Genomic DNA, 12,909 nt, shown 5'->3' on the forward strand with positions numbered 1-12,909 from the left:
GACATCACTCCGGTGGCTAAGCAGGGGGTGGAACCCTCGCGGGACAGTGTGGTCTCAGGACCCTCGGGGTCACAGAAAGACCGGGGGTGCCTGAGTGTGGCAGAGCTCCCAGGTAACGGCGCAGGGAAGCCGGCTGCAGAGGCAGAGCCCAGGCATGGGCCTTTAGCTCGGGGTTGCCATAAACCGTGATCCGCGGCACAGTCAGGCCCCTGCTCCTCCAGCAGGGACCAAATAAGCGGCAGATCCCAGGAGACTCCCCTTCTTCCCCTGGGAGGAACAGTGCAGGAGTGCACCTCAGGGATCTGCTGGGTTTGGAGACTCCACCTGGGGTCAGGTGCCAGAGATAGAAACACATGGTCACAGGCCGGGTGAGCACGGAGTGCGGCCGGAGACCGGGGAGCCGGGAGTGACTGACTGCTTCTCTCTGGGGGCTCACTGAGGATCGGGGCCGAGTTCTCAGCTCCTCCGAGGTGGAGATTGGGAGGCCACCATTTTCACTCTCCGCCTCCAAAGCTGTACGGAAAGCTCACAGGGAACAAAAGCTCTGGAGAGCAACCCGAGCAGATTACTTAGCCCGGACCGGGCAAGGTCGGGGCAATTCCGCCTCTGGCAAAGACATTTGGAAACCACGGCAACAGGCCCCTCCCCCAGAAATCAGCAAGAACAGCCGCCAAGACCAAGTTTACCGATCAATGAGAACGGCAGAACTCCAGCGCTAGGGGAATACTACACATAGAATTCATGGCTTTTTTACCATGATTCTTTAGTCTTTCAAAGTTATTTTTTTTAACTGTCTTTTTTTCTTTTTTTGAATTTTTCTTTTTCCCTTTTTCAACCAATATCTTATCAATCCCTTTATTAAAAAAACATTTTTATTTTTCATTTTTAGAGTCATATTCTATCCCTTCATAGTAGTTACCCATATTTTTGGCATATATATATAAGTTGTTCTCTCTTTAAAATTTTGAGATAGTTTCTTCTAACAGATCAAAATATACCCTAAATCTCTAGTATATGGTTTTTTTCTACTCCCCTGCCTGATCACATTCTCTCCCTTTTTTTTTCTTTTTTCTTTTTTTAAATCCTCTTCTTTCTTTTTTCAAACAACTTCTTATCAATTCCTTTTATAAAATTTTTTATAATTTCCATCTTTACAGTCATATTCCATCCCTTTATCATATCAACCCTTATTTTTGTACATATATAAGTTTTTCTTTCTTTAAAATTTTGGGAGGCAGGTTCTTCTAACAGACCAAAATACACCCAAAATCTAGCATGTGGCACTGATCTATATACCATCCTGATCATATTTGATCACATTCTGGTTTTCTTGTAGTTGTTGTTTTGTTTTGTTCTGTTTTTGTTTGTTTTTATCTTTTTCTTTTTCTTTTTTTTCTTTTTCTTTTATCTCTCTTTCCCTTTCTTTTCCCACTGCTTCAGGTTTTTTCTGATTTATTTAGAGTATATTTTCTGTGGACGTTGTTACTCTGCTAGCATTTTGTTCTCTGATTAATCTATTCTCCTCTGCACAAAATGACAAGATGGAAAAAATCACCTCAACAAAAAGAACAAGAGGTAGTACCGACTGCCAGGGACCTACTCAATATGGACATTAGTACGATGTCGGATCTAGAGTTCAGAATCATCACTTTAAAGATACTAGCTGGGCTTGAGAAAAGCATGGAAGTTATTACAGAAACCCTTCTTGGAGAAATAAAAGAACTAAAATCTAACCAAGTTGAAATCAAAAAGGCTATTAATGAGGTGCAATCAAATATGGGAGCACTAACTCCTAGGATAAATGATGCAGAAGAGAGAATCAGTGATATAGAAGACCAAATGATGGAAAATAAAAAAGCTGAGAAAAAGAGAGATAAATAACTACTGGATCACGAGGGCAGAATTCGAGAGATAAGCGATACCATAAGACGAAACAACATTAGAATAATTGGGATCCCAGAAGAAGAAGAGAGAGAGGGGCAGAAGGTATAATGGAGCAAATTATAGCAGAGAACTTCCCTAATTTGGGGAAGGAAACAGGCATCAAAATCCAGGAGGCACAGAGAACCCCCCTCAAAATCAATAAAAATAGGTCAACACCCTGACATCTAATAGTAAAACTTACGAGTCTCAAAGAGAAAATCCTGAAAGCAGCTCGAGAGAAGAGATCTGTGACCTACAATGGTAGAAACATTAGATTGGCAAAAGGCCTATCCACAGAGACCTGGCAGGCCAGAAAGGACTGGCATGATATATTCAGAGCACTAAGTGAGGAAAATATGCAGCCAAGAATACTATATCCAGCTAGGCTGTCACTGAAAATAGGAGAGATATAAAGCTTCCAGGACAAACAAAAACTAAAGGAATTTGCAAACACGAAACCAGCCCTACAGGAAATCTTGAAAGGGGTCCTCTAAGCAGAGAGAGAGCTTAAAAGTAACATAGACCAGAAAGGAACACAGACAATATACAGTAACAGTCACCTTACAGGCAATACAATGGCACTAAATTCCTATCTTTCAATAGTTAGCCTGAATGTAAATGGGCTAAATGCCCCAATCAAAAGACACAGGCTATCAGACTGGATTAAAAAACAAGACCCATCGATATGCTGTCTGCAAGAGACTCATTTTAGAACCAAAGACACCCCCAGATTGAAAGTGAGGGGGTGGAAAACCATTTACCATGCTAATGGACACCAAAAGAAAGTTTGGGGTGGCAATCCTTATATCAGACAAATTAGATTTTAAACCAAAGACTGTAATAAGAGATGAGGAAGGACACTATATCATACTTAAAGGGTCTATCCAACAAGAAGATCTAACGATTGTATATATCTATGCCCCAACCATGGGAGCAGCCAATTATATAAGGCAATTAATAACCAAAGCAAAGAAACACATCAACAACAATACAATAATAGTGGGCACTTGAAAACCCCCCTCACTGAAATGGACAGATCATCTAAGCAAAAGATCAAGGGAAATAAAGACTTTAAATGACACACTGGACCAAATGGACTTCACAGACATATTCAGAACATTCCATCCCAAAGCAACAGAATACACATTCTTCTCTAGCACCCATGGAAGTTTCTCCAGAATAGATCACATCCTAGGTCACAAATCAGGTCTCAACCAGTACCAAAAGATTGGGATCATTCCCTGTATATTTTCAGATCACAATGCTTTGAAACTAAACTCAATCACAAGAGGAAAGTCAGAAAGAAATCAAATACAAGGAGGCTAAAGAACACCCTACTAAAGAATGAATGGGTCAACCAGGAAATTAAAGAAGAATTTTTTTAAAAATTCATGGAAACCAATGAAAATGAAAACACAACTGTTCAAAATCTTTGGGATGCAGCAAAGGCAGTCCTAAGAGGAAAGTATATAGCAATACAAGCCTTTCTCAAGAAACAAGAAAGGTCTCAAATACACAACCTAATCCTACACCTAAAGGAGCTGGAGAAAGAACAGCAAATAAAGCCTAAACCCAGCAGAAGAAGAGAAATAACAAAGAACAGAGTAGAAATCAATGAAATAGAAACCAAAAGAACAGTAGAACAGATCGACAAAACTAGGAGCTGGTTCTTTGAAAGAATTAACAAGATTGATAAACCCCTGGCCAGACTTATCAAAAAGAAAAGAGAAATGACCCAAATCAACAAAATCATGAATGAAAGAGGAGAGATCACAACCAACACCAAAGAAATACAAACAATTATAAGAACATATTATGAGCAACTCTAGGCCAGCAAATTAGATAACCTGGAAGAAATGGATGCATTCCTAGAGATGTATCAACTACCAAAACTGAACCAGGAAGAAACAGAAAACCTGAACAGACCTATAACCACTAAGGAAATTGAAGCAGTCATCAAAAATCTCCCAACAAACAAAAGCCCAGGGCCAGATGGCTTCCCAGGGGAATTCTACCAAACATTTCAAGAAGAATTAATACCTATCCTTCTGAAACTGTTCCAAAAAATAGAAATGGAAGGAAAACTTCCAAACTCATTTTATGAGGCCACCATTACCTTGATCCCCAAACCAGACAAAGACCCCATCAAAAAGGAGAATTACAGACCAATATCCTTGATGAACATGGATGCAAAAATTCTCACCAAAATACTAGCCAATAGGATCCAACAGTACATTAAAAGGATTATTCTCCATGACCAAGTGGGATTTATCCCTGGGCTGCAAGGTTGGTTCAACATCTGCAAATCAATCAACATGATACAATACATTAACAAAAAAAGAACAAGAATCATATGATCCTCTCAAAAGATGCAGAAAAAGCATTTGACAAAGTACAGCATCCTTTCTTGATCAAAACTCTTCAGAGTATAGGCATAGAGAGTACATACATCAATATCATAAAAGCCATCTATGAAAAACCTACAGCGAATATCATTCTCAATGGGGAAAAACTGAGAGCTTTCCCCCTAAGGTCAGGAACGCGGCAGGGATGTCCACTATCACCACTGCTATTCAACATAGTATTAGAAGTCCTAGCCACAGCAATCAGACAACAAAAAGAAATCAAAGGCATCCAAATCGGCAAAGAAGAAGTCAAACTCTCACTCTTTGCAGATGATATGATACTTTATGTGGAAAACCCCAAAGACTCCACCCCAAAACTGCTAGAACTCATACAGGAATTCAGTAAAGTGGCAGGATATAAAATCAATGCACAGAAGTCAGTGGCATTCCTATACACTAACAACAAGACAGAAGAAAGAGAAATTAAGGAGTTGATCCCATTTACAATTGCACACAAAACCATAAGATACCTAGGAATAAATCTACGCAAAGGGGCAAAGGATCCGTACTCAGAAAACTATAAAATACTCATGAAAGAAATTGAGGAAGACACAAAGAAATGGAAAAACGTTCCATGCTCATGGATTGGAAGAACAAATATTGTGAAGATGTCAGTGCTACTTAGAGCAATCTACACATTCAATACAATCCCCATCAAAATACCATCCACCTTTTTCAAAGAAATGGAACAAATAATTCTAAAATTTGTATGGAACCAGAAAAGACCCCGCATAGCCAGAGGAATGTTGATACAGAAAAGCAAAGCTGGTGGCATCACAATTCCAGACTTCCAGCTCTATTACAAAGCTGTCATCATCAAGACAGTATGGTACTGGCACAAAAACAGGCACATAGATCAATGGAACAGAATAGAGAGCCCAGAAATGGACCCTCAACTCTATGGTCAACTCATCTTTGACAAAGCAGGAAAGAATGTCCAATGGAAAAAAGACAGTCTCTTCAACAAATGGTGTTGGGAAAATGGACAGCCACATGCAGAAGAATGAAACTGGACCATTTCCTTACACCACACACAAAAATAGACTCCAAATGGTTGAAAGACCTCAATGTGAGACAGGAGTCCATCAAAATCCTAGAGAACACAGGCAGCAACCTCTTCGACCTCAGCCGCAGCAACTTCTTCCTAGAAACATCACCAAAGGCAAGGGAAGCAAGGGCAAAAATGAACTATTGGGACTTCATCAAGATAAAAAGCTTTTGCAAAGCAAAGGAAACAGTCAACAAATCCAAAAGACAACCGACAGAATGGGAGAAGATATTTGCAAATGACATATCAGATAAAGGGCTAGTATCCAAAATCTATAAAGAACTTATCAAACTCAACACCCAAAGAACAAATGATGCAATCAAGAAATGGGCAGAAGACATGAACAGACATTTTTCCAAAGAAGACATCCAAATGGCCAACAGACACAGGAAAAAGTGCTCAATATCGCTCGGCATCAGGGAAATCCAAATCAAAACCTCAATGAGATACCACCTCACACCAGTCAGAATGGCTAAAATTAACAAGTCAGGAAACGACAGATGTTGGTGGGGATGTGGAGAAAGGGGAACCGTCCTACACTGTCGGTGGGAATGCAAGCTGGTGCAGCCACTCTGGAAAACAGTATGGAGGTTCCTCAAAATGTTGAAAATAGAGCTACCATATGATCCAGCAATTGCACTACTGGGTATTTACCCCAAAGATACAAAAGTAGGGATCCAAAAGGGTACGTGCACCCCGATGTTTATAGCAGCAATGTCCACAATAGCCAAACTGTGGAAAGACCCAAGATGTCCATCGACAGATGAATGGATAAAGAAGATGTGGTATATATATATACAATGGAATATTATGCAGCCACCAAAAGGAATGAGATCTTGCCATTTGCAACGACATGGATGGAACTGGAGGGTATTATGCTGAGCGAAATAAGTCAAACAGAGAAAGACATGTATCATATGATCTCACTGATATGAGGAATTCGTAATCGCAGGAAACAAACTGAGGGTTGCTGGAGTGGGGGGTGGGCTGGGAGGGACGGGGTGACTGGGTAATAGACACTGGGGAGGGTATGTGCTATGGTGAGCGCTGTGAATTGTGCAAGACTGTTGAATCTCAGATCTGTACCTCTGAAACAAATAATGCAATATATGTTAAGAAAAAAAAGAAGAAGAAGAAGGTAGCAGGAGGGGAAGAATGAAGGGGGGGAAATCGGAGGGGTAGACAAACCATGAGAGACAATGGACTCTGAAAAACAAACTGAGGGTTCTAGAGGGGAGGGGGGTGGGAGGATGGGTTAGCCTGGTGATGGGTATTGAGGAGGGCATGTTCTGCATGGAGCACTGGGTGTTATGCACAAACAATGAATCATGGAACACTACATCTAAAACTAATGATGTAATGTATGGGGATTAACATAAGAATAAAAAAATTTAAAAAAAAAAAGAAGAGCTGAAGAATTTATCTGAGATCTCAGATTACTCAAAGCCAACTCTGGCACTTTCTAAATTTCATGATTATAACCCTTACCTTACGTTGCTCCTAACAGGTAACTATTAAAGACTTTGAAGTTGAAAGTGATATGATGAAGCTTTTGTTTTAAGAGATAACTTTAATAGCATAGAAAGAAGAGAGTTTATATAAAAAGCTGTCAAAAAGAGAGAAAACCAAACTAATGCATCTTATCAAAGTCAAGGTGAGAAACCAAATGGAAAATAAAATTTGCACAAAGTCTTAAGATGAGAGTTTAACAATGGGTAAAAGGAGACCTAACTGAAACATATATAATTGATTTTTGTAATTCATATGCCTGTGTATTTTCCATTGACCTCATTTCCTTTCCTGATATCTTTCTGGTTCATCATTGTAAACTCAATGTCTGGCATCAACCCAAGTGAGACAGACACAAAAAGTTGTTAGTTGACAAGTGATTCAGCGTGGCTTTTAGTTCTCTATTGTTCTTTGGTTGTTTGATTTTTTTTTTTTAACCAGCATTCTGTTCTCTTAAGGAACTCAATATTGAAGCCTTACTCTGAGTAAATATTAACTCATGTATTTCTAAATGATCTTTATTATATTTTAATCTCATAACTGCCAAAATTACTATGTTGAAGACAGATATTTTTTTAACAATTCAGCTTCAGGCTGAATTACAACAAATGAGTTAGGAACATTGATAGAAAACAGGAGACACTGAAAATTGTTCATCCGAGCCATTGGGCAGTCTCAGATTGCCCCAAGGGCCCAAGTTCTCCAAGTACTTATCTACTTTACTCTGTTGTTATCCCTCAAACAGTTGAACAAGTCAGACTCTGAAGGGTTGTTATACATCTTTCTCAAATGTATATGTCAAAGGAAAATAAGCAATCATCAATAACTCTGATCAGAAACAAATAATAAAATTCAAGGCCTATACCCTTTTGACATGAGGTCAGTATTGTCACCTCCATTTTAGGAAAGAAAATGCAGTAAGCATCACTTTCCCCCATGATACACAATACATGCACTATGAATAGAGAGTCAGTGTGGTCAACTTTACTACCGAAGTATGGCAATGATTTTTCATGGTGTTAGCATCTACTATTCGGAAAGAAGGATTGAATAAATGCACACTCTCAAGAGAGAAGCCAGACAAAGCTTTTGGAATCCCTATTAAGTTGTGAGTCACTCAACTCATATCTAAGTAATAATTTTGATGTTGCAGGCTGCTATGATATTTTATAAACCCAGAAAGAAGAGCAGAAAATTATTTCTTTAGAGACACCAGGATTCAATATGTTAACTGATGCCTTTTGAGACCCATAGTGCCCCAAGAAATAAATAAAGGCCTCTCTAATTCTCTTTCCACTAAGAGGTCAAGGGTATAAAAGACTTTCTGAAACTATGTAAATTCAGCTAGGAAACATTTGACCATGTTCTCATGAATTGCTTGTTCTGTTGTCCTCATGTTTTAAAGAAAATGTTTGCTTTTCCTAAATGAGTCCAAAAATAAATGGTTTATTTGACCTGTTTAACTAACTAGCAAACTTAGTGAGGAAACATTAAAAAAAAGAAGAAGAAGAAGAAGATTTGAACAAGTAGTGAGGATACCTATGCAGGAATTACCCCTTCAAAGCCCTTGCCTCATTCACATGAGTATGAAGGAAGTCACCACACAAGTACAAAGAAATCACACTCCCACATGAGCAGAGAATCTCCACCCTCCCCACGATCCCATGGTCCCCATACTCCCATCAATCAGCTGTTGCAAGTACAATTACATTGCAACCACAACTGATTGGTTCAAGGGTAGATAACTGCCTCATACCAATGAGTCTATTTCTTGGATTTCATCATGTACTTGGGACAAAATTAACCGAGTCCCTTTCAGGTGACCAACACTGTAATGCATAAAACTAAAAACTGTCCACAGCCATATTTTCTCATCTGTAGAAAGACTGACCTGTGGTGAAAGAGGAGAAAAAAAGCTGAGGTGTGAAAAAAGCAGAATGGAAAGACAGAAAGAGCCCTGAGCACATTTCAATCTTCAAATTCAGTTTCTCCTAAGGGTCTGATGTCTTCAAGTCCTTTAATGGTTTTTTGTTGTTGTTCAACTTTCCCTCATGACCTGTTAGATAACCCAGCATGTTTGCAATACAGTCTTGCTTTAACAAGTTGGTTCTTCCAGCCCCCAATAATAGTTTCAATTTCTGTATCAGTAAGTACAGATTTTGTTGAAGTAACACAGAAACTTCAAATGACTCTGAAAAACAAAATTCAAATTTTGTTCTCATCTCTTTACTGTAGAACCCAGGCTGATTGAACAGCCATCGTCTCAAATATTGCTGGTCACGGTGGCAAAGGAAAAGAAAATTTTTGAAGGTCTCACTTTGTTTAGCACTTATGGGTCAGAAATAGTCACAGACCTATCCATCCACCCAGGGGCCTGGAAGTACAGGGGGAGAACTGTAAATATTTGGGAAATATCTCTAATCACCACCACACCCACATCTCAATGTTATCAGCATGGAAGCTGAGATTATTTCCATCAAATATACTATGTACTGAAGCAAGGAGAAATTGCTCGTGGTACTCATTTTGTTTTGGGCCACAAATGTTCAGATCCTCAGCCATCAGGTCACTTTTGCTCAATAACTCAGAACTAAGGTTTGCTAATTTAAAAAATAAGATAGTTTCAGCACCAAATGGCAGATAATGCCAGTGCTGCAGCAGAAGCCTGGAAGCCCCTGGAATGGAAGGCCAGGGGGCTTCCACAGAGGTTTCCCTAGGGCTTCTGGGCTGGGGTTGGGGAGGGATTGGGGTGAGCCTGGGTGGGGCAGAGGCTGGGAGCTCAGGGAGGCAAGGACAAGGATAAGGAGTGGATCCGCATCACCACGCTGGACCACTTGGTCAAGGATATGAAGATTAAGTCCCTGCACGAGATCTATCTTGTCTCTCTGCCCATCAGGGAATCTGAGACCATTGACTCTTTCCTGGGGGCATCCCTCAAGGATGAGGTTTTGAAGATTATGCCTGTGCAAAAGCAGACCTGTGCTGCCCAGCGGACCAGGTTCAAGACGTTTGTTGCCATCGGAGACTAGAGTGCACATGTTGGTCTAAGTGTTAAGTGTTCCAAGGAGGTAGCCACTGCCATCCATGGGGCTTCCATCCTGACCAAGCTTTCCATCATCCCCGTACAGTGAGGCTACTAGGGGAACAAGATCAGCAAGCCCCACACTGTTCCAGGTGAGATGACCGGCCTCTATGGCTCCGTGCAGGTGCACCTCGTTGCCACCCCCAGAGGCAATGGCATTGTCCCAGACCCTGTGCCCAAGAAACTATTGATGATGGCCGGGATTGATGACTGATACACCTCGCTCCCACCAGGGGCTGCACTGTTACCCTCGGCAACTTGGCTACAGCCACTTTTGATGCCATTTCTGAGACCTACAGCTATCTCATCCCTGACCTCTGGAAAGAGATTGGGTTCACCAAGTCTCCCTATCAGGGATTCACTGACTGTCTTGTAAAGACCCACACCAGGCTCCAGCTGTGGCCACCACATAGTTTTATATGAGAAGAAGAAAGTGAATCAAAGCCTGTTAAAATAAATAAAATTCAAAAAAATAGTTTCAGCTGTGAGTTTTCTACTTATTTGAATGAAGCTAGTGATAAGGTTAAATGTGAAAGGAAATTGTTAATTAATTTTTGTGTTTTGATGCCGAAGTGTTTAACATGTAGACAACACAACTGATACTAAGGTTGAAAATTACATAAGACACACAATAACCATTATTTTGGAATCCAGAATACAAAAAGCAACCCTCCACCCACCCAGCCAATCTACATTAGACATATAGTGTGAACAAAAAAATAAAACTTTGTATTTAAAAGCGTTTTGAAGTCTTTTGTTACTTCAACAAAATCTGTACTTTTTAGCTGATTCAGAAACAAACTATTATTGGAAGCTAGAAGAATGCTAACAGTGACAAAATATTTAATAAAAATGCTGCCAATTATAACTTGGAAGGCAAATGAGGTCCCTAATGAACTTTCACATATCAGAGAAAATGTTATAAAAAAGATGTTAGTAGGGGCGCCTGGGTGGCTCAGTCCCTTAAGCATCCAACTCTTAATTTCAGCTCAAGTCATTATCTCAGGGTCATGGGATTGAGCGCCACATCAGGCTCTGCGCTGGGTGTAGTGCCTGTTTGGGATTCTCTCTCTCTCTCTCTCCTTCTGCCCCTCCATCCACAACCTCCACGCTCTCCCCCTCCCTCCCACCCTCTCTCTCTCTCTCTCTCAAAAAAAAAAAAAGAAAGAATGAAAGAAAGGAAGGAAGGTAGTAACATGTGTTTGTTTAGCTGGCTGAACTTGACAAGGCACAAGAAAAAGATAAGCCCAGAGAAAGAAATAGAGAATATCTAGGAATTTGGGTATGTGTAGGGGTAAAAGAGACTATATTTTATTATGCTAAGCAGTAAAGGATAAAACTGTGAGGATCTTTGAACCAACTAAAATTCAGCCTTGAGTAAAGGACGGAATCAAGGGCGTGACCATAACACCCATTTGTCAAACCTCTGAATGAAATAAGGTGTCTCAGAGCAGAGATCCATTTAATTTCATGGTAACCAGTATATACCTGCAGTTGAGCAAAATAGTTCAGAGAAAAGATATTAGACGTGTGGTTCTCCCACTGAAGGCTGATAGACTGAGAAACTCATAAATAATTTGAAAGAAAGTCACAAGATAAAGAAAGCATAAAAGTATATCAAATGTAAGAAATGTCTGGGAAAGAACTGTAGGTGTGGCTATTGGCACATAGAACTGAGTAGGAGCAAATAGATAAGGATCTCAGTGAGTTTTTAAAGTTATATTGCCAAAGAAACTGTGAGCCTGTACTAAAAACGTTTACGGTACTCAAAATTCAAAATGACACTTGGATCTTACCAGTCTGTGACTGAGAAAGCTGTTCAGATCTCAAGAAGGGCATGTTCTAAAATACCATTTCAGGATTATGGAAAAAGAAGGATCTCCCCAAGAGGTAGACTTGGGGAAGATCCAAGGAGAACATCAGGCTGGGGAACTACTCCAAGGGTATGGGTTAATCAAGAAGCATTACCCACTCCCAAAATAGAGGGCCATCACAACATCTGCCAGGTAAGAGTTCAGAATTGCTACAGACCAATGACTGGAGATTCTTATATTCTTTTCACTTAGGAACCAAAGTGTTTATTTCAGTTATCCTGTCTGTATTCCACTAGTGTATATTGGGCATGGGGATGGGAGCATGTAGTGGATTGAATGGTGGCCCCCAAAAAGATAGGTCCACATTCCAATCACCAGAACATGTGAACATGAACCCCAAAAAGGGGTCTTTGTAGTTGTAATAAAAAAATGACTGACAGCTTGTACTGAAAGTGACAAAGACAGGAAAAAATGAAAGAAGGCCATGGGCCTTCCAAAACTCTACAGTCAGGAAATTGGTTGATAGAGCTACTCAACTGCAAACACATGTTACCCCACAAAAAAAGGAAAGATGGCTACAGGGGCAGAGCCATAACAGGTGGCACAGAGACCAGTCGAGCCATCATGGGCCCAGAGGGTGGAGTATTGCCACAAAGGATTACTCTCTAGCTTTGGAACCTAATAGAATTTCCCCTGCTGGACTAAGACCTTGCTTGGGACCAGTGGCCTCTTAGTTTTCCCCAATTCCTCCTTTTTAGAATGGGAATTTCTATCCTATACTTATTACACCATTGTGTTTGGGGAGCCATGTAACTTGTTTTCTAGTTTCATGCATTCTTAAATAGAGAGGAATTTTTTTTTCCCAGGATGAAGTATACTCAGAGTCTCATCCATAAACAGATTTAAATGGTTCAGGTCACAACAGTGGGGATTTTTTGAACTGATCACATTTGGATAAGATTGGGACTTAGAGCTAATGTTGTTGTTATGGGCTAAAAAGTTGGAGAGTTTTTGGGATTTGAATGTATTTTGCTTGTGGATGGATGTGAGTTTTGGCCAGAGGAAAGACTAGAGTGAGCTGCAATCATATGTTCTAAAAGATATGTCCATATCTTAATCCCTCAACCT

At 40.2% G+C, this 12,909-nt stretch overlaps 1 pseudogene; it reads left to right on the forward strand.

The window, feature by feature from the left end:
* LOC110574228 overlaps positions 1-10,390 on the forward strand; it is a 53,827-nt pseudogene extending 43,437 nt beyond the window's left edge.
* Positions 10,391-12,909: the final 2,519 nt, after the last annotated feature.

This window comes from Neomonachus schauinslandi, chromosome 6 (assembly GCF_002201575.2).
Source record: "Neomonachus schauinslandi chromosome 6, ASM220157v2, whole genome shotgun sequence".
Classification (NCBI taxonomy): Eukaryota; Metazoa; Chordata; class Mammalia; order Carnivora; family Phocidae; genus Neomonachus; species Neomonachus schauinslandi.